This window comes from Onychomys torridus, chromosome 23 (genome assembly GCF_903995425.1).
Source record: "Onychomys torridus chromosome 23, mOncTor1.1, whole genome shotgun sequence".
NCBI lineage: Eukaryota > Metazoa > Chordata > Mammalia > Rodentia > Cricetidae > Onychomys > Onychomys torridus.
Window position 1 is genome coordinate 56,418,753 of NC_050465.1, and position 22,649 is coordinate 56,441,401.

General features: G+C 42.9%; 1 non-coding gene across 1 annotated transcript; it reads right to left on the bottom strand.

Annotated features, from left to right (window-relative positions):
• Positions 1 to 2,532: 2,532 nt before the first annotated feature.
• On the bottom strand, positions 2,533 to 2,639 carry LOC118573536. The gene has a single exon (XR_004943647.1). It is a non-coding gene; the product is annotated as a U6 spliceosomal RNA (small nuclear RNA).
• Positions 2,640 to 22,649: the final 20,010 nt, after the last annotated feature.

The following is a 22,649-nucleotide window of genomic DNA, read 5'->3' on the forward strand; positions in this document are numbered from 1 at the left end:
GCACATCATCATGTGTAACTCCAGGGGACCTGGTGGCTCTTCTGATCTCTGCAGGGCATGATGTGGCCACCTCTGAATAATTCTAAATGAAGCTTCAGAGAGAAGTGGGATTGACTACCTATTAGCTACCTTGCTGGTCACTACAGCAGAAGGGACTCACATGTGCCTACCTAATGACCTAGCTTCAAGAGAAGCTGGGTCTGAAAGTTCCTACACAAACAGGAGCGGAGCCCTTCACATTGGACACTTAGTAGAAGATGGTGGCATTTCTCTTTAGACTGCCCAAGCCACCTAGGAAGGGAATCCAACGGCGATTTATTATCAGAGAGTTGGCCTCCAGGCAGCTGACTCTGCATGCTGAGGCCAGGGCTCCGACCCCTGCTCCTGAGGCCTGAGACTAAGGAGCTCACGCTTCTTCGTAGCTGATAGCCATAAGTCAAGAACATATAAATGGCGAGAGAATCCCACTGGCAAGATGAAGTCAATGAAGAAAAATCCCTTAGAAACTAATTTTCTGCTGGTCAGAAAATTCCATTCTAAGGGCCATGTGGAGAACAATTAAATAGCCAAAACACCACCAAGAGTCCAGTCTTTATTTTGAGTTTTAATATTTTACATATTATTTTCATATCTCTTAAAACATAAGGCCTATCTTTACCCATCTGTATAACTTAGAGAATTATATTTATATCCTTGTACCCCTTAGAGTGTCTGGTAGACAAATATCACATAAATCAATACCTTATATTCTGAAGACCTTATATTCTGAAGGTCCATCTCTTTGGATCAACATTGAGATAATTAAACATACTAGTAAGTGATCTATCTACCTATAATTTGCATATAGTAATTGTCCTCAGCCAATTAAGTGTGTTTTACACTATAAACATCCTGAGACAGCATGCCAAGGAAGAATAAGCTCTGAAGCTTTTTATAGCAAACAGATGACCTTTGAAGAAGAAAATACCCTACCCCTTGGCAGTAACGGAGAAAAAAGGTATGGGGGCATTTTCTTCAAAGGAGACCTCCAGGTGACTGCTCTAATGTGGTTAGCAGCAACTAATTAAACCCATGGTTTTCTGGCAAGAGCTCTTTTAACTAGTAACATGGTTTTTTGTTTTTTATATACACTTTGAGATCCCCAAAATGTAAGATCACTTGTGAAAGGCAAGAATGAGAGGTGGTTATGGTCGGTGGCTTCCCTGTTGCTGTGTTAAAACACTAACCAGAATCTACTTAGGGAGGAAAGAGTTTGTATCTCATACTTCCAGGTCATAGTCCATCACTGGGGGAAGTCAGGACAGGAACTCAAGGCAGGAATCTGAAGACAGGAACAAAGTGCCGATCCCAGAATGCTGCTTACTGGCTATCCCTGGCTCACTCAGCTTGCTTTTTTTATGCAACCCAAGTCAACCTTCCCAGAGATAATATTGCCTACATTGGGCTGGGCCTCCTACATTAATCATTAATTCAGGAAATGCTCCACCAACTTGCCTATAGTCCAATTTGATAGAGGTCATTTTCTCAGTTGAGGTTCCCTCTTCTCAAATGGCCCAAGCTTGTATCAAGTTGACAGAAAAACTAACTGGTAGATAACAGTTGGTTGATGACATTTGTAAGCAGCTAGTTACATGGGAACTAGAGCCCAGGTATAAGAAAAATTTTTTCCCAAGAATGGCCACATTCTCTTAGCTTGACTCATGCAATATAAAAGTGAATTACTGATATGCCAGCCAAATCAGTTCTTCTAGCCTTTCCCATCTTCGTAGATGTCATTTTGACTCACACTAGTACTCATTTCTCTATAGACATCATTTGTTGGTGTTGAGTGTTTTGGGTTCTTGGTTTTTTGGTTGGCTTTGTTGTTGTTGTTGTTGTTGTTGTTGTTGTTGTTGTTGTTGTTTGTGTGTGTTTATGTATATGCATGTGTGTGTGTTTATGTATCTGCATGTCTGTGTAGTGAATGCTCATGTGTACATGAGGGAGTATCTCTAACACCTATTTGCTTCTTTAAGACAGTGTTTCTCACTGAGCCTAAAGCCCACAATTCTGGCTCAGCTGATTGGCCATCAGGCTCCTGAGGTCCGCTTGTCTCCCTTTGCCCGACACCAGGGTTACAGGCATGTGCAGTGCCTGCTAAGGACTTGAGCTCAGGTCCTCATGCTTGCACAACATGCATTCTTACCACCTGAGCCATTTCCCCAGCCCCTCACTTCTCTACGAATCTCTTTGACTTCATTTTCAATCAATTATCAAGACCCAAATCGCTCTAGCCATCTTAAACCTTTCTTCCCACCCAAGTTCACAACACCACACCACCACATCAGCTGGGGACATACAAGGGACCTCCTTGTGCCTCTCATCCATTCTTACTCTCTCTACCTTCCCCCACACAACAGTTGGATCATCTTGAAATGCAAATCAGAAAACGAAAATCTCTCAGAGGTATCCCTGTGCTCTGAAAAGGAAACCCACACAATGCATCCTATCTTACCCCCTGCCCTACAGGTACATAAACTATTTATTAACAGCAAAGGCCCAGAATGCTTCACAAATTTGCATGTCATCCTTGTGCAGGGGCCATGCTAATCTTCCCTGGATCTTCCCAATTTTAGTATATGTACTGCCAAAGCAAGCACAATGTGTCCTTTTTTTTAAAAAAGGTTTATTTATTTGTTATATATACATACACGTGTTCTGTTTGCATGTATGTCTACAAGCCAGAAGAGAGCACCAGATCTCATTACAGATGGTTGTGAGCCACCATGTGGTCTCTGGGGATTGAACTCAGGACCTCTGGAAGTGCAGCCAGTGCTCTTAACCACTGAGCCATCTCTCCAGACCCAATGTGTCCTATCTTAAGCTTACATCTGACCCCAGTCCCTTCTCTGGCTGACCCCTCACCCAGTCCAATACCTCCCTGGGTATATTGATCTACAGAGACGCTACCTTTGAGTGCCTGATATGCCAATGATTTTCTCACCTCAGGATCTTAGCACATGCTGAGCCCTTTGCCTGGAATATGTTGGTCCCTGGACTTCACCTAGGTCCTACATCATATAGACGGTAACAACAAAAAGATCCACCCTCTTTTGGCCCATCAATATAATCTAGGGCAGTGGTTCTCAACCTATGAGTCACAACCCTTGGGATCGAATGACTCTTTCACAGAGGTTACCTAAGTCCTTCAGAAAACACAGGTATTTACATTATGATTCATAACAGTAGCAAAATTACAGTTATGAAGTAGAAATGAAAATAGTTTTGATGGGGGGAGGGTCACCACAACATGAGGAACTGTATTAAAGGGTCACAGCATTAGGAAGGTTGAGAACCACTAAACTAGAGCATTATTTCTCTGTGTGTTGTACTTCTGCTTGGCAATTATACCTATTTAAATATACTGCATTCGTGTGTCTTTATCTTTTGGGTAATGTCAGTATCCTTCACTGCACCATAATATCAGACAAACACCAAAAGCATCTTTTGGTCTCAACTGTTTTCTGAGCACCTGGCAGATCTGCTATATGTCATCTGTCACCAGAGCCCTAACCACAGGCCTGGCCTCTAACCATAGGCCTGCATTAAGAGAAAATTGATAATGTGATATATATATATATATATATATATATATATATATATATATATATATATATGTGTGTGTGTGTGTGTATATGTATATGTATATATATGTATGTATGTATGTATGTATGTATGTATGTATGTATGTATAGGAAAACCAATTTTTCCTCAGGTTTAGTCAAAAATTGGGCAGAGAGAAATTCTCAACCTGTCTCCTTGTAACTAATGAGAGTGTTGTAACTTATAAAAAACATTAACCAAAAGTCAGGAAAGGGCATATGTAGATTTATCCAGGGGCCCACATTACCAGGACTGGGAATTAGCCTTCTGTTGCCAGGGTCTAGTTCCTTTGGGACATGCCACGTTCACTCTAGGCTGGCCATCCCCCAGCCCCAACATAGTATTTTCCGCAGGAAGGCTAATTCCTAGGGTCCTTTGCCCTAATACATGGTGTTCAATCACTCTCTGTTGGATGTAAAGATGAATACATGAGTCAGAAAAGCCAATTAGACAAGAAACCATTCATGACGGTTCATGTCAATTGTCAACGTGACTCTCAGCATGCCGCCATCTTTGTTCACATGGAAACACATTAGAGGAAGTTCATCATTTGATGATGAGGGGGATAATGTTGGAAGTCATTACTCCTCTAAATTGCTACTAACTGATTTCAATCCAGACAAATGTAATTTAGCAAATAAGGCCTTAGTAACTAATAATTCTGACTTGGAAGGCTAAAAAAGAAATATGTATGCACAGGATAGAAAAAACAGCCACAGTCTAGAAGTTAAAATTCTCATGTGATTTGACTGAACTTGATTGAAACATTTGCACACACTACTTCCTATTTACTTTAGTAGTGCCCCCCCCAGTACACAGGTGCGCACACACACACACATACACAGAGACAGAGAGAGACAGAGAGAGACAGAGACAGAGACTGATAAGAATGGTTCCACCCTTGCAAACAGTGATAGGAGTGTCCACATCCTAGACACACACAAACCGCCAGACTGCTTCTGCAGGTAGAAATCTGGGAGAAAGAGATGAGAAAGCTGTTATCACTGGATACTGTAGTTGGAGTTTTCCTGCCTGGCCCCAGTCAGGACAAATCTCTCTTACCCGCCAGTCCCACAGTCGCTCAGACCCAACCAAGAAAGCACACAGAGATTTACATTGTTTACAAACTGTATGGCCATGGCAGGCTTCTTGTTATCTGCTTCTTCTATCTTGAATTAACCCATTTCTGTTAGTCTATACTTTGCCATGTGGCTTGTGGCTTACCAGTGTCTTTACATGTTGCTTTTCATGGCGGCGGCTGGCGGTGTCTCCCCCCAACCTTCTACTTCCCAGAATTCTCTTCTCTCTTGTCCCGCCTATACTTCCTGCCTGGCCACTGGCCAATCAGAACTTTATTTACACAGAGCGATATCCACAGCAGGATACTGTTTACATTATCTGGATTTTTAATTACTGAGTGTCCTTTCTGTCAACAACAACAACAAAAAATTAGTTAAGGTTGTTAGTGCAAATAAACGTCCACCAAAGTAAATCAATTAAGTAATCTATGGTTTGTCTAAAAATTGAAGTCATATTCAGTTAAAAAATATAAAATGTGTGTGTGTGTGTGTGTGTGTGTGTGTGTGTGTGTGTGTGTCCTAAACACCATTGTGAAATGATCTCCAGGATTTATTATTAAAAGAAAAATCAATTTGTAGAAAATGTGCTTAGTTCATTTAGATGGTGAGGGTGGGGGGTCATTAAGGATTAAACACAGGGCCTCATGCATATAGGTAAACTCTACCACTGAGCTACATCCCAAGCCCTCACATACATACACTTTATAAGACAACAGTGAAAGGGGACCGAAGGGATGGCTCAGGGGTTAAGAGCACTGGCTGCTCTTCCAGAGGACCTGGGTTCAGTTCCCAGCACCACATGGCAGCTCAAGACTGTAACTCCAATTCCAGGGGGATCTGACACCCTCATATGCAGGTAAAACACTAATGTACATAAAAATAGATTAGTCTAAACAGAGGAAGGGAGGGAGGAAGGAAGGAAGGAAGGAAGGAAGGAAGGAAGGGAGGGAGACGGCAAGGCAGAATGACATTAAGATACTTTCTTACCTGTCTATCCTAGCATTTAAGGAGGTAGAGACAGGGGGATCTGAAGTTTCAAACCAACACCAACTATACAGCAAGTTTAAAGCCAGCCTGGGTCACATGAGACCCTGTTTCAAAAAGCAAAGGGTAAGCAAGATGGCTCAGTGGGTAAAAATGGTAAAGATTGGCAGTCTGAGCTGAGACCTCAGAACCCACATAAAGGGGGAAGTAGAGAACCAACTCCACCAAGCTGTCCTCTGACCATCAAAAAGTGTCAGAGCATGTGCACACATACACACAAATAATGATAATAATAATTTAATTTAAGAAAAAGGAAAAAGAAAGGCAATGAAAGTTTCTATAATGTTTAAAAATAAAAAAGTTTAAAACCTTCAACCATAAATTAAACACCTATGGGGAGGGGACAGTGTAGGGTGACAATAATAAGGATGAAAATTGGGCTTTGTTGAATAACGCAGGTTTGATTTGAAATCACATACGTGTTTTGCATAATTATGAAAAACATCAATTCACAAAGTAACCCCTAAAACTTTAAAGAGAAAGGAAACAAACGAACCTAACTGTGTTTCCGATGGTGGCACAGTCAAACAGTCCCAAACCCTTTCAAGTGACTTCAAAACAGGCCCTTCCCCATTGTGCAGAGCTACCCAGCCCTGGCCCTCATTAGGAATATGTGTGTCTCTTCTGTCTTGGCTGCATTGCATGAGGTCCAGTGGTGGCTTGAAAAAAGCCACAGTAAGGAGTATACATCATGGAACTCTGAAAATGCTACACAGCAAACTCTTGTCTACTTCGGTTTGGTTATCATTTATGTTTGTATTTGGAATAATAATGATTAAACCTTTATCAAAACACTCCTGTATTTAGCTATACAGGCCTAAGAGGCAGAAAGAATTACAAAACAAAATTATGCAAAATAGCAAGCTGACCAATCCAGCTACCACCCAGACCCAGAACCAGGACTACGAAGTGGCCCACCTCAACATCCACTGAATCTATGAACTGTTGGAGCAGGCGAAGGGGATGAAACTACAAACCCAAAACAGCAGGGTCTCCATGACACAGCACAACAACAGGACATCCGAGAGGAGCCCCAGTGAGAGCTCATTATTGATGGTGCAGCAGAAACCAGAGGCCTCAAGCTAGACCAGTGACTTGTGGCAATGAACACTTGCAAGATGAATGGACTAAAGGGTAAACTGCATGACTCAACAGGCCACACTACAGCTGCCACAAGATGCTGCTGCTGCTTCCTCCTCCTCCTCCTCCTCCTCTTATTCTTCTCCTCCTCCTCCTTTTCTTCTTTTGTTTTTGTTTTGGTTCTTTGGTTTTTGTTTTTTCTTTTCCAATTGGTTTTGATTTGGGAAAGAGATTGCAAGGGCAGAAGGCACGTGGGAGGAGACAGGGAGATAAGTGGGCTTGGGATGTATGATGTGAAATCCACAAAGAATCAATAGAAGTGAAAAGAAAAAAATATACAAAATAGCTTTAATCATCACAGCGCTTGTAGTCTTAGACTTGCTGTTCTGTGATCGTTCTTTTCATGTGGTATGGGATAAACAAATGAGCAGCCACTGTTAGTAAGAACTAGGATTCTAAATCAGGAGGTGGTGGTGTACAACTTTAATCCCAGCACTCAGGAGGCAGAGGCAGGTGGATCTCTGTGAGTTTGAGGCCAACCTGGTCTACAAAGTGATTTCAAGGAAAGGTACAAAGCTACACAGAGAAACCCTGCCTTGGAAAAAAAAAAAAAAAAGAACTCGGTGGGTAAAGGCATTTGGCACAGAAGCCTGATAACCTGAGTTCGATACCCAGAACCCACATGACAAACCAGTCCTCTGACCTTCACAGACATGTCAGGGCACATAGGCCCACACTCCTCACGCATTACACAACTACACACAAAAATGTTTTAATCTGAATGCTAACTTCCTGTTGGAATTATCAGAACCAACGTAGGGTAGATCCAATCTATTTAACATAATCATGAGGATGGGTGGTATCAGCAAAATATAAACTATGACAAGCAGCACAACTCATTCAACAACAACAAACCACAAACATAAACACTATTATGTTTGGTCTATTCAAGTAGTAAAGTACCAGGGCCCACCAGCCATAAGTTCATATAAAGATCATAGACACTGACTGCCTCTGAGGTCACTCATCCAAATGCCTTAGACACACAGAGTGGCTATGTAAAAGAGTGATGTTAGGCAAATGGGTAATAATAATTTAGCCTCAATTTTGGTTCAAAAAGCTGTCTTTAATATACAGTATGTCTAAATGTTAATGTTCTGCCCCAAAAATTTGTTTAAATCCTCACCTTGTCTTTGACTCCATGAAGCTAAAGCTTAGATAGATAATAGAGAGATGGATAGATAGATAGATAGATAGATAGATAGATAGATAGATAGATAGATGATTGATAGATAGATAGATAATAGATAGATCTTGATATATATGTGTATGTATATATTATATATATATAATCTATCTCAACACTTAATTTAGATGGCTCAAAAAGTAGAAAGCTAAGCAGAGGCCAAGGGCAGAATCCCTAACCTTGAATATCTCTCAACCATTCTGTCCCCCTCACACTAGCTTTTGTAGATATCAATGGGATTAGGAAATAATTTCACACATATGTTCCATGACTTAGGGTTTCTACTGCTGTGAAGAGACACCATGACCACAGCAACTCTTACAATGGAACATTTAATTGGGGCTGGCTTACAATTCAGAGGTTTAGTACATTATCGTCATGTCAGAAAGCATGGTGGCACATAGGCAGACATGGTACTGAAGAGGTATCTGAGAATTCTACATCCAGATAGGTAGGCAGCAGAAAGAGAGAGAGACACTGGGCCTGGCTTGAGCATCTGAGACCACAAAGCCCACCCCCAGTGACAGTCTCCCTTCAACAAAGGCACACCTATTCCAACAAGATCACATCTCCTAATAATGCCACTCCCTAATGGCCTATGGGGGGGGGGGATTTTCATTCAAACCACTGCATTACATAAGCAACATTAATAAGCATTTGATTCTGCCCTTTGATATTTTAAGATGGGTTATAAAATTCTCTGTTCAGTCTTGGTTGTCAAGTTTTAGTGTGAACAAATATCAGGTAGGGAGCTTCTTGGTAATGCAGATTCCTACTGGGCATGAGGAACAGTTGTAGAGGGTTTGCCTAGCATGTGCTAAGCTCTGGGTTCAGTCTCCAGAACTATCAAATAACAACAACAACAAAATCACACACAACATTCTGTCTTATGAGGTCTGTATCTAAGCACAGTTCTGGGTAGTTCTTGTGCTGATAGTATGAGGCCATATTTCCAATAGCCTTGGTTTAAAACCACTTGGAAATCAGGAGACCCCCAAAATCAACACCTCATGGATCTGGCTGCAGGACCCTTTTCAGTGTCCTTGTGTTTCACTTTGGCTAGTGGCTAAAGTTTCTCACTATCAACTTTGCCGCGTGCGTGTGTGCGTGCGTGCGTGCGTGCGTGCGTGCGTGCGTGCGGTCAGAACTCTGGGACCCAGTAACCAGGAATAGATCCCCTCTTAGAATGCCTCTTCCTTTTAATAAAGATCAAAGCCACTGACTGTCTCTGAGGTCACTCATCCAAAGTCCCACTGGTGACTCAGAATAGTGTAAGGAGTCATTGCCTACCGCTTGCTCAAATACTGCACCTGCTCCTCTCCTTGTCTTGTTAAATATTTGCTGTCTGTCTGAATCAGGAAAGAGGATTTCACACCAAAAGCAAGGGAATGGTTTTGGCTGATGCCTGATTGTGCTTCTGTGTGGCTTCCTCTACTGGAGATGCACTGTCTATCATTCTTTCTAATGGGCTATTCACAGAAGCGCCCCTCTGGTCAATCAGCTTGTTTGATCTGTTCCGTGGCTTTATGGAGGCTTTGTTTGTTCACCTGTGGCAGATGTACTTGGACTCCAGATGTTTTTAAGACGTTCTCCATGTGGACCTATATAATGCTACATAGCAGCAGTTCCTCTTGCAAAGGCTTGGGACTTTAAAAGAAATTCTGATTGCTTATTGTTGGGGACTGTTTGTGGTTCCTAATTAGGCATTTCATTTAAAATGCCAATGTCTCCAGGCTTATAAAATGACTCTATTAAATTAATTTTTCCCTAACTAACTTAGTATGGTTTCTCGTCTACACTTTGGTGATTTGTAAATTTTGTTCAATTTAAGCCCACACTTGGGGATACTAAGTAAATGTTTTTTAATAAATAATTAGAATAAAGAGATACCTACAGAAACCAAACCAATAAAAGTATGCATACATTTTTAAAGGAATTTACAGAAAATAAAATACATCGGATGTGAGTGTATTGGAGATTTAACCCTTTAAAATTTTAAGAAAAATATACCAATATATTCAAAAACATACAAGTAATATATTGACCTGCAAGGTAACCATCATGAAATTTTATTATCATAGGATTATGACAAGTTTTATTTTTGATCATTTTAATTTACTTTTTATTTATTTATGATTATTTTAAAGCAAATCCTATACATGACATGTCATTGATACAATTTTATATGTAAATATTTCAGGATATATTTATAGTCAACAAAAATTATGTTGTTAAGATACAATCACACCACACACAATAACAGACCCCCCTCCCCAAAAGTTGAAGGAAATTCTGTAACAGTATCAGGTATTCAGTTGGCCCTCATGTTTCCTTGTCATGGGAATTCTCCTCACTCACATGTTTTCTTTTCTCACCTCCTTTTGTTTTTAAAAACAGGGCTGGGAAGATGGCTAAGTGGGTAAAATGTTCATCATACAAGTATAAGGACCTGAGTTCAAGTCCCCAGAACTCATACATTTGTAATGTGTGTAAAAAAATACAAAAGCAATCAAGATCCCAAACTGGTTAAATAGTGAGACTGGTTTAATATCTTTCTGTTTTATTATTATTATTCTCCCATACAATACATCCTGATGGCAGCTCCCCTCCCTCCTCTCCTCCCAGTTCTCCCTCCACTCCTCCTCTCTCACCCAGATCCACTCCTGCCCCCATGTCTCCCCCTGGAAAAGAGCAGCCCCCCAGTGACATCAACCCAATATGGCACAAGAAGATACGTAATACCAGGCATAAACTCCCACATCAAGGCTGGGTGAGGCAACCCAGTAGGGGGGAAGGAGTCCTAAGAGCAGGCAACGGAGTCAGAGACACCCCACCCACCCACCCACCCCACCCCACTCCCCGCTCCCACTGTTAGGAGTCCCACAAAAACACCAAGCCAGCAACAGTAACATAGGTGCAGGAGACCCATGCAGGCTCAGTGATTGCCCATGAGCTCTACTTAGTTGATTCTAGGGCCATGCTCTCCCAGTGTCCTCAACTCTCTAGCTCCCACAATTCCTTATCCCCCTCTTTGCAGAAAAGGTTCAATATCTTGATGTCTCTCTTAACCAACAGCTACCTTCTTCCTAGTCCTACTAACACAGATCTTTAAGAAGTAGAGGGGAGACAAATATTAAGCAATCAAGAGACAAACCAACCCCCAATGGGGGACAGGGGAGGTAGTCAAAAAAAAAAAAAAAAAGTGATCAACTCCTGGAATCAATTGTCTTCAGGACACACAATTGTTTGCAAGATTCTTGATCAAGTTCTTTCCTTGTAGAACTGTGTGGGGAAACTGCCTGAAATCTGGAGCAGCCAGAAGAGGAAACTGAGGAGCAGAGCTGAAAGGATTCAATCACCCTCTTCCCGTTAGTCCTTGGGTGGCTGCACTTCTAGCAATCAGGACTGGTTCAGCATGGGGGTGGGGGTGGGTTGAACTTGCTCTTGCCTTGCATGCAAAAAATCAGGTAATAAGGGAGGGGAGTCTCACGCCAGCAGTACCAGTGTCTCCCTTTTCTGTCTCTCTCCTACCCTCCCCTGCAATGCATATTCAGAGAAGCAAACTAAGACATCACCAAACTGGTTTTGACTTCAATCCAATGTTCTTTCTCATATTAAATATCACATGCTATCTAAGAGCAGAAACCAAAAAATGACCAGAACAATTTTATTAGAAATGATACTTCTCACTCTTGCCCATGCTCATTTTTTTTTATCCTATCTCCAAGTCATAACATTTATCACCATTGAATAAAATCAGTTGCGTGTGGTGGCACATGCCTTTTGGGACGCAGAGGCAGGCAGATCTCTGAGTTCGAGGCCAGCCTGGTCCACAGAGATCATTTCAAGACAGCCAGGGCTACACAGAGAAACCCTATTTTAAAATAAAACAAACATACTATGAAATCTACTTACCTATTTTTCCCCCAATTAAAGGCTGTGTTTCTCCTGAGAAGACTCTAAGCTTTATGGGAAGGTGTCATGGGAGAATTGTTCAAACTGCCCCTCAGCAGTGACAATAAAGCCACCTTGAATCAAAGATGGAGTCAGCTATCAGCTGATCAGGATTAGCCATAGAGTTGTTGGAGGACTGAGGAGGTCGGATAGAGAGGGACAGGAAGAGAGGAGGGAATGAGGGGGACTTCCAGTGCTTCTGGATCAGGAAAACGTGAAGAGTAGGGTCAGCCAACTGCCCCATCTGCTGTTCCTTGGGTTTATCAGGTTTTTAATCCCAATTTCTGACTCTCAAGTTTTTATTAATACTAGCACAATTTAGGTAAATGTTACAGAAAGGAATATATGCCCACCTGTGTGTGCCAAGTTCCTTCGAGCATACCTGGCACACAGTAGGCAGGTCATAATGGTGGTTGGCTGAATGTATGTTGCCAGTCATTAGTAAGTGTGTGGTAATTAATGAGGGAGAGCTAAAGAGGGGAAGAAAGACCCTCTTCTCTGATGGTCGCTACACAGGTACTGTGCTTGTCATAAACACAGCATTGCCCTAGCCTCACAAAGTTTCCAGAAAGAGGGCCTTTAACTGACAAGTCCCAACCTCACAGCCAGTTGTAGCCCTACATCCCCTAGCGTCCAACAGGAAAGCTGGAACGTTCCCTCCAGAAGTCCTGGGAATTCCTACAGGAGAAAAGAGATGTTGCCCAGATTTGCCTTTTCCTATCACTCTGCATCCAGGTCATCCAGTTTTCAGAAACTCTAAGCACTCTAAATGAGGACATGTCTGGGAAGTTGAGCCTTTTGGCTAGGGCTTTGCAGCAGGCCCCAGACATAACCCATGAGTCTATTGCTACCTGTTGGAAAGGCATATAAATCATCATAGGCCTGAGCTATTAAAACTACATTAAAAAAACAATACATATGCATAAACCTAGCTCACAAGACAGGAGTTTTGCTGGAAAAATCATTGGCTCAAAGCAAGAGATAAACTTTGGCTCAGGTATCTCACCAGGACTTAACCAGCCCAAATCACTCAAACCCTGCTTGTCTCCCCAAATCTAATACAGTAGCACCCATGCTTTGCATCTTTCTGGTAAAACAGAAGATTAGGGTCTCATTGAAAACACCCTGAAAGGTACACACTAATTTAACAGGCATGGGGAGGTAGGCGGTAGATCATAGAGAAAGCTAGATGCAGTTAAATTCAAGGGCTTCTTAATTTTATAAATGTGACAAAATATCACGTGTAGCTTTTATGATTTAAAGAAAATCAATCCTGAGGCTTGTTGTTGTTGTTATTAAGATTTCTGTATTAGAAGATAAAACTAGGCTTCTTGGACCAGCCATGGAACTACCCAGCAAGAGGCCATCCCAGCTTGTTCCAGGAAGCATGGAAACATGAATCCCATCCAGCTGTTGGAAGGGATGCCACAACATCCCAGACGCCAGATGTGTGTATCCCAAAGGGGCTCTACACCTGGGACTCCCTTCTTCCTCTCACCTCTACGGAACAAGTGTCTGCTCTGTGCACAGCATATTCGGCATGTCTGTCTGCCGAGCCCAAGGCTACTCCAATCATTTCAAATGATTCCTTGTTTGCCTGATTTCCAGAACCCCAATGAACAAGCTGGTTTCAACCCTCAAACCCAGTTCCAGCTGGTTACTGCAGAGGGATTTATGAGAAGTCATGTCTGGAGACAAGGGGAAAATATTGGGTAATTAGAGCAGACTCTTCCAGAGGCTGCTTGTAGTATGTAAGTAGACATTCACTCTGAGGCAAGGCAGAGACTGGGTCATGTTACCCAGACTCACCAGAACCACACTAGGTCCCATTCACAAAAACCACACCCGATGGCCCGGAGTAGGGAGTGGCACCAGGCCACTGGCACCTTTTCCAAAATGTAGCAACTCGGTGTAAAACCTGAAAGAGTGTACTTTCCCCATAGTCAGTGACTCCGAGTAAAAATGAAGCAAAGCTGGAGTTGCATGACTTCCAGAGTTGGAAGACACCAAATGGTGTGCATCTAGAAAGTCATCTCAAATGCCACTTCATTCCCGGAGGTCAGAGCCAGCATCTCAGGAGACAAAGGCAAATCAGTGGGACTCCAGGATACCCATTCTGCCTTCACGAGTAATTTCCCATCACCTATTCTGTATTTTACTTCTTCTCTGTGATGGCTAGACACCTTATGGTCCAATCTCAATGTGAAATCACATTCAAAGAAACAGCTGTCCATCAAAAAAAAAAAAAAAAATACATATAATCAGAAGTAATTCAAATCTATACCCAGTCTCTAAAGAAGAGCCCAAGGGGTAGAGTGCATGTTTAATATACACCAAGTTATCGTTTAAAAATCAGTTACTGCCAATTTCTGCCAGACTCAATATCCTTCACCCAGATCACAGCTGCTTCCTGAGTGCTCCCTCTCCCTCCTACACTTACAGACAAACCAAAGACTTTCCATGATGTCCAGCCTGTGTGGCTCATCCACCCCGACTCAGCGTCTGGTATGCCTTGGTTCCCCACAGTGGAGCTCAACCCAGTCCTGTACCTCCACTGTTGACTGAAAGTCCCCTCCCGCTCATCCCCAGCCTGAGTTTCTTTGCTGTATGCAGGAGAGCCTACACTCTAATGAACAAAATAGGATTCTTTAGCAGACAGGAAAGGCAAAAAGAAAAGAAAAAAGAAAAGAAAAACTGTGGATTCTAAAGCACTGGTCATTTCCTCCCTTAAGATGCCACAGAAAACTTCATTTTCAGAAGGAGGCTACTAGCCAGGCAGTGGTGGTGCATACCTTTAACCCCAGCACTTGGAAGGCAGAGGCAGGCAGATCTCTGTGAGTTTGAGCTTGATCTACAGAGTGAGTTCCAGGACAGCCAGGGATACACAGAAAACCCCTGTCTTGGGAAAAACAAAACAAAACAAAAATATATTATCTGAAACAGGTGAATATCTCCATCAATATCTGATGTTGGTGTTCTGTGAATTTGTTTCTCATTAGCTAGCCAGGCAACAAGTGATACTTTTGGATATTTGGAATTGAGGGTAAAGGAGAAAAGATTCCCAAGTCTAAGGTGATCAGGAAGAAAGACCCAGAGAGAATGTCCAACAAAATAAAGAGATAGTGTATGAGGAAGAGGCAGAATCAAATATACTCAGTGTTAGACCCTCTGCTCAGGCCCCAGCCCTCAGAGTAACAGAATTTGAACTGCACAGCCATCCCAGAATCCCCAAACTGTTACTATCTATCCAGTTGATCCCAGAGTTGTTTTTCAGATTGATGTGTTTTTCTCCTGAAGTCCTCAGCAAATACTCCTGATCCAGCAAACTCAGCTTCGTCTCTCTCCAACCAATCCCACCTGGGGCTCAAGATCTGATTCTAAATCCTCCCCACCTCCAGCCTGTTCCGTTACCTGGCTCTGTCTCTTGTGCCAGATTTCACCTACTCCATGCCTACCTGCCTAGTGGAGACCAGAGCCTGCTTCATGACCAACGCATCTGTTTCTACAGCCCAGCAAAGTTTTGCTTCTCCAAAGTTTTTGCCCTCTGAGAGCCCCATTGTTCCTCCAGCTGTCTCTAATTGTTCCCCTGCATCTTCAGCCACAGAAGACTTCAATTACTTCCTAGTCACACCCAGGGCCACCTTTACTGATGGACGGATGTCACATGACATACTGCCAAGTCATTTTGTGGCCCATGCCTCAAAATGCTGTTAAATGGGTGGGTGGAGAGAGGGAATGAATAAATGAAGGTTTTAGCATCTGGAAGATGAATGGATGGATGGATGGATGTTTTAGTATCTGGAGAGGGAATGAATGAATGAAGGTTTTAACATCTGGCAGGGGGATTTGTGAGATCTGACCACCTGGTGGTTCCCGTTAGTGATAAATATCTGATAATACCAACAGCAGTCAAAACAGGAAATGCATCGAGAGGTTTTGTCTATCCGTCATCTGTCTCAAAGCCCTGTCAGACCTCAGCCACAGTGACGTTCATTGTTTTTTGAGGCCCCAGGAATTTTAAGCTTGAGCTGAGAGACCATGAGTCGAAATAACTGGGGCAAATTCCTCCAGGGAGCTAATGCCCTGTGGAGACTGGTGAATCGTTTAAGAGGCAACTTGCCCAAGACTGAACACAGCTCTATCATTTGTCATCTGCATGACCATGAGTTACTTAAGGTTTCTTCACCCAGTCTCAGTTAAAAACAATATCCAATATTCACCGGTGGCCTCTCAGGTTCAAATCCGTATTCAAATCAACAAGACCGCAATAGAGCCCATCTTGGGCATCCGTTTATTTAGAAGCTTATAGGGTATCCTCCAATTCAGGAGTCCTTGCCATGATCAACACAGTAGGATCCAAGTTTAAAGAGTTCAAATCTACATCACCTGAGAATTCTTGTGGTGTAAGAAATCTCAGGCCTTCTATTCTTCCCGATGAGCTAGTGGTAGTCCATAAGGCATAGCTTCTATGCCAGTTGCAAGAGTTTTTTTAAAAAGCCCAAAATGTAACTTACTAATGCAGATTCATGAGCTCCTAGTCTAGAAACAATTTGCAGTCAGGGGTCAAACTCACCATAAGCAGTGTTGCCTAGCACCAGGGTTGACAATATCATCATGCCTGGCTTCCATAGTAACAGTTACGCAGTTTTCAGAGGTCAAATTGTCATATGTCAGGGGAATTTGATTTGGTTACCTCTTCTACCCGCAAGATAATAATGGCAACTGTCTCACATCATCATTCCAAGGTGATGAAATAGATTTTGTCCAGAGTTTAGAACAAGTAGAGATAGTAATAGTCTAAATGGCAGATGTTCTTGCTGTAGACTTCTGAAACTGCCTAGACGTTCTCCCTTCCAAGACAAGATGGCTTGGTTATTTCTTCAGTTGTCTCAGCTACTACTAAATATTTCACCAATTGAAACTTTGCTTAGGTTGACCAGAACCCCTTTCTACTGGCACTTAGGGACTCTAGTAACCACAGAGCGGCTAGAGGGGGAATTACAGGAGACCGGCAATGTGAGTCAAACCGGTTCCCAGACCACTCCTTAGTCTAGGCTATCTAAAGCAGCCACAGGAGAGCTTGAAGCTTCCTGCTGACCCAGAATAACAAGGGACCTGGGGCTCATGTGGCTTCTAGCCCAGGGCCTATGACCCCCACGTTGTCAAGGAAGAGGCCACATTACTCCACTAACTTGTGCTGTGATTCTCAGCCTCTGTGTTTATTAGTGACTTCAGGACAGACTGTGGCCAGAATATACGTTTATGTGGAGTGAAACAGCTTATCAGGGAGCAGGGAGCATGGACTCAGATAAACACCAGGATTCTATCCCGATATGATTTTATGTTTTGTTTCGTTTTTTTGTTGTTGCTTTTGTTTTGTTTTGTTTTGTTTTGTTTACCAGAACAAAGACTGCAATCCAGTGAGGAGCAGAGTATAATGAGCGTCCCTCCAAGAAGAAGTCCTACAAATGGCATTTTCATTTCCTCCAGCCAGTTGATGGATAGCGATGACCCTATCAGCAAACCTTGTTCCTCTCCATCTCACTGAGGTAACTGTCTGGTGTCAGAACAGGATGAATCACTTTAAAACATGTCTCCTCCTGTCTCCTTTTTATGGTCATGGTGTCTGGTTTTTTGAATTGATCATTCCCCACCTTGTCCCAGATTCCCCATATCCCTTACCTCCAACACGCTTGGTCAGAGCTGGTTTCTATCTTTCTGCTCTGACACCCTGGCTGAAGTAAACAGAGCGAGAAACCAAGGTGGCTTTCTGGTCCTGGGGTTGGGCAAGCTGACTGTGCCTGTCCCTCTTGTTAAAGGGAGTGTTCATACCTACACTCTGGGCTTAAAGAACTGAAAAGACAGCTTTCTGTTTAAAAGTAGAGGTGAGATGGATACAGACATCTTACTGACTAATGACTCCCACACCTTTCTCTTCAGAAGAGTCAGCATTGCACAGTCTACCAGCAATTTCCTCTGTATTCTACCATGTCATTAGTTACCAATTTCACGACAGAATTATTCTCATTTGTTTTTTTCATAAGTGCTCATTTTACCCTTCCTTAATATACCCACAAAAGAACAGGATTAATATGCTCTTTTTTGTCCCTAACAAACTTATTCTTACAATGTACCAGGCCCTACTCTGAGTACTTTACAAATGCTGCCTCACTGAATTTCCACAACTGCCCCAATGAGGTAGGACTCCCATCATCCCCATATCACAGATTAAGAAACTGAGGCATAGATCATCAAGGACATAGTCACACAGCAGTGGTGCAGTGAGAAATGGAATCTAGGTAGGATAACTCTAGGACTTAAATTTAATCTGAATCAAGCTGAGTTAGTCACTGTGCTATTAGACCTAGCTGCTTTTAAGTTTGACTAAAACAAAACCTGAATACTAAAACTGCTGTGTCTTCTTGTATTGATCTCTGAAATCACCTCATTCCCCATTGGCTGTATTAAAACGCTGAGTAGAAAGAGCTTCCATCTTAGAAGACTTAACTGTAACTACTTTCGCGCTTTCCAGCCACTGGCTTTGTGACTTTAAGCATGCTTGTTGACTGGTTTGTTATGCCTCGGTCTCCCCAAATATTGACTGGCCACCAACAATGACCCCTTCTTCTTTCTCAGATTATTGGAGAGGCTGAAGAAATCATAGTGCTGCAAGTGCCTTGGGAATTATTACTGACACAAGTCAACACCGTTTCTCCGGTGATGAATTCGTGCTATAATTAAGGAAGCAATGCCCCCGCTTTTTCATTACAGGCAGCCCTTACCAGTTGGAAAAATCTCTCAAATAAAAAATAAAAAAAAGTAAGTCCTTATGTTCCTTTGTGCTAGAGGCTGCTGCTGCTGCCACCATTCCAAAATAAATCACTTCATGAGGTAAGGTCTGTTTATATTATTCCACTACCTGATGATTTCCTGTGTATGACATTCAAATGTGAGCATCTCAGCCAAAGGCCTATAAAGTCATTTCCCCAACGCTTTACACTTAGCTGTGCGAAACATCTGCTTCTTTTGGCCACCTGAGTTGTTGAGTTTCACTTAGCACCACAGTGAGGTCCAGGTGTCAAGCGAGGACCCAGACAGTTTCTTCCCTCCATACCTCAAGAGAGGCCTTGGTTTATAGCTCCATTTCCCCTGCTAGAACTAGTGGTGAGAAACCACTGCAGCTGGGCTTCATTACACTCAGTCAATGGCCATAACATTTTTTAAGGTAACGGGCCGAAGGTTGCAGTCTCAAATTTTCAGCTGCTTTAAAGCTGTAGCCATCTGAAAGACAGATATGAATACCAGTCAGACCCCTGTAAACATCCCATGACTCAACCAACTGTGAATCAAAAATGTTTTGGGGAAAAACACTGCGCTTGTACTGGACATACACAGGCTTCTTCCTGATCATTTCCTCCCCAAACAATTCAGTATAATAACTATTTCCATGGCATATACATTGCACCAGGAATTATAAATAAAGTGGAGATGATTTAAATTACACTGAAAGGGCTGGAGAGATGTCTCAGCTGTTCAGAGTTCCCCTGCAGATGACCTGAGTTCAGTTCCCAACACCCATGTTAGGTGGCACACAGCCAGCCACCTCTTACTCTGGCTTCAGGGACACTGATGCCTTCTTCTGGCCTCTCTAGGTACCCATGCACACCTGAACAAACAAATGCACATAAATAAATAAAAATAATTTTTAAATCTAAACTAGAGAAAAGGATATGCATAGGACATAGACAAATACTTCAGCATTGTATGAAGGACCCCACATTCACGTGTGTTGGGTCCGTGGTGGTTGTGGGTTTGAAATACGGTGCTTTTATTCTGCAAGGAAAGGTCACGAGGCATGATAAAACCCAGTATCAGAGCTTTACTGGGGGGAGGGAGTGACAGAAGAGAGAGTGGCCAGGCCTGTGGAAGAGACACACGGGGAGAAAAGGGGGGAGGAGGGGAGAGCAGAAGCGAGGGGAGGAGTCTGTGACCCGCTTTTTAAGGATTTTCCTGCACATGCGCATGTGGACTTACAGAGCTACGCCACACGTGCGCAAATTGTGTGACCATGTCGCACATTACTTAATCTCGCAGCACATGGATGACGTAAGACATAAGACACCTTGCTTAGCTACTGAACTGTGCATGTGTGGTCAGTCAGCTAGAGGAGTGGCAAAATCCTGATAGCGGTCCTCCATCCTTCGCAAATACTAAAGGATGGTTGTAAACCCTGATGAGAGACCCTTGGTATTTTTCTTTTAGGAAGCGTTCCTACAAGTTGAAAATGTATTAAATTCTTACTGTGAGAATAATGTGTTTTCCAGCCTAAATCTGTAAATATGGCAAAGGTATGATCACATGTCACCTCTGTTCCTCTTTCATATCAATATAAAATACAAAGAAAGAGTTCAAGCCATGTGAGTTGTTTTGATATCCATTGTAGGAACAGTAATCAACAATTAGGAAAACTCACATCGTTGATACCTTTGGGGATTCTCTCATGAGAATCTAACGATCCTTCAGTATCAAATGACTTGAGTCTCTTGGAAAACACATCTAGTGAGAGATAACCAAAGGAGAGAACTGATGTTCTGAGAGAATAGGTGGGGTGGATAAAGGGAAGAACCACCTCCTCTCCCTGAGGAAGCCTCTCCTAATGCTTATATGTCTGCACCTGGCGTCTCTCTACACCTCCTGACGTGGAATGAAGGCAACTCTTTTGAGATAAGACAGATTGCATCATGGAGTCCAGACCTTAAGGAACGAATTTCAAACATCTTGCAGCTACCCAAAGTGCTCTGCAATTCCACATCCTGCCCTTGACAGCTTCCACGCATAATACCATGCGGGCTTCTGCACCTTGGAAACGTCTCCAAAGATGCTAGCACAAATAGAAAATAAACCAAGAGTGCAGGTTTGCATTCTTTCCTGAAAGAGGATTTACCCATCGGATGTTGTCTGTCCAACATACCTCAGTGTCTACAGTTGGGCCCTGACAGTAGATTTCCTAAGACATCCCTAGCGCCTATCAAATAAGAACCAACCGCATTCATATACACATATATATGGACCTGGTTGACTACAAGTCAACAACAAGTTAGCTGCTTAGGAGTTTCTACTCAAACATCCCTTTATGCCATGGATGTGTCTTCTTTTAAAGGCTATTTGCAAGTGTTGCCCAGCCCTCCACATCTCCCGGCGCCACTCTCTCTTACTACCGTGTCCTATGTCCCCTAGCTTCGGAGAGCAAACATATTCTTGTACCTCAACGCCTCAGTCTCTGGATTCAAAGTCATTCTTGTTTACTAGAAGCAACTGCTCTAGGCCCTTTATGGGGCACTGTCACATACACAACCCTCAGTTGACATGCAAAGTTGTTAAGATAGCCCATATACTCCCAGTTTATTAACAGGGAGACCCCAGACATGTAGATATCATGACCATGACCGTAGTGGTTGATCTGGGGTCAGGCCTGGATCTTCTCCGAGGTTTGTTCTCTGTCTGTTGTAGGAGTTCCTTTGACTCCTCTTCCCTGCCTCTGAGCTGTCCTCTCACTGGGAATGCAAAGTCTCAGCTCCATTCTTTGTTAGTAGCACTCTCCAACTTCGCCAGACACGCCTGGGAGGGAGCCCAGCCTCTCACCATGGACTCCCCGCCTGCACTGTGTGTTTGTCCTTTGTGTTAATCTCTTCTCCTCTCCTGTCACAAATTCCTGAAAAAAACAAACTACACCATTCCCATTGTTCCTTTGCAATCTGCTCTTCACTCCCCTGAATCTCATCAGCAAAAGGGCAGGTTGGTTATTCCTGGTTTTGTGATGTCCTGATTATATCTGGTCCTCAGGCAAGCATGCTGGTGTCTGTGAGATGTAAGGGGGGGGGGGGTGTCTCCAGATGCCTTTTCACCTACCAATATTTCAAAGCACATTACTAACTTTCAGTTCTCTTGGTTTCCTTTTAATTAATAAACAATTTGAGATGCCTAGAAGAAAACAAAATCCTCTTATTCTTAGCAGTGAGACTAGGACATTATTTTACAATTAGCTTTTAGGCAGCTGTGACCCCAAATGCCTGGCAGCTTCTGGAGCTGCTCACAGTTGCAGACGATTCAGTCCATGGTTAGTTGGTCCCGAATATCAGGGCTTGGGGGACAGGAGAGTGATGGAGGTGCTTCTGTCCTCGGGGCAGACAGGAGACAGAGAGTAACATCGGGACCTAGAGTCAGTGAGAAACTTAAAAAGCACAGTGACTACCTTCTCCCAAAGATTTCGCGACCTCTTCAAATACCACCACCGGCTGGGGAGCAAGCATCAGCTTGTGAGCCTGTAGGGGGCGTTGTACATGCCGCAAACAAGAACACTCTGCCCTAGCTCCCCAGCAGACACAGGGGTGCTGATAACGCCCAGGGTGAGTCTTTCCAGCTTAATTGTCCTTCCAGGTGTCAATCTTTTCTGGAAAGTCTCTCGCAGACACCGCCAAGTGTGTCCTTTACTGATCCCCCCAAGCACCGCTGAGCCCAATCAAGGTGATAATCAAGATTAGCCACCATGGGCACTCGCTCAATCAAATTAAAATCAGATGCAAAATTGAATTGGAACCATTCAT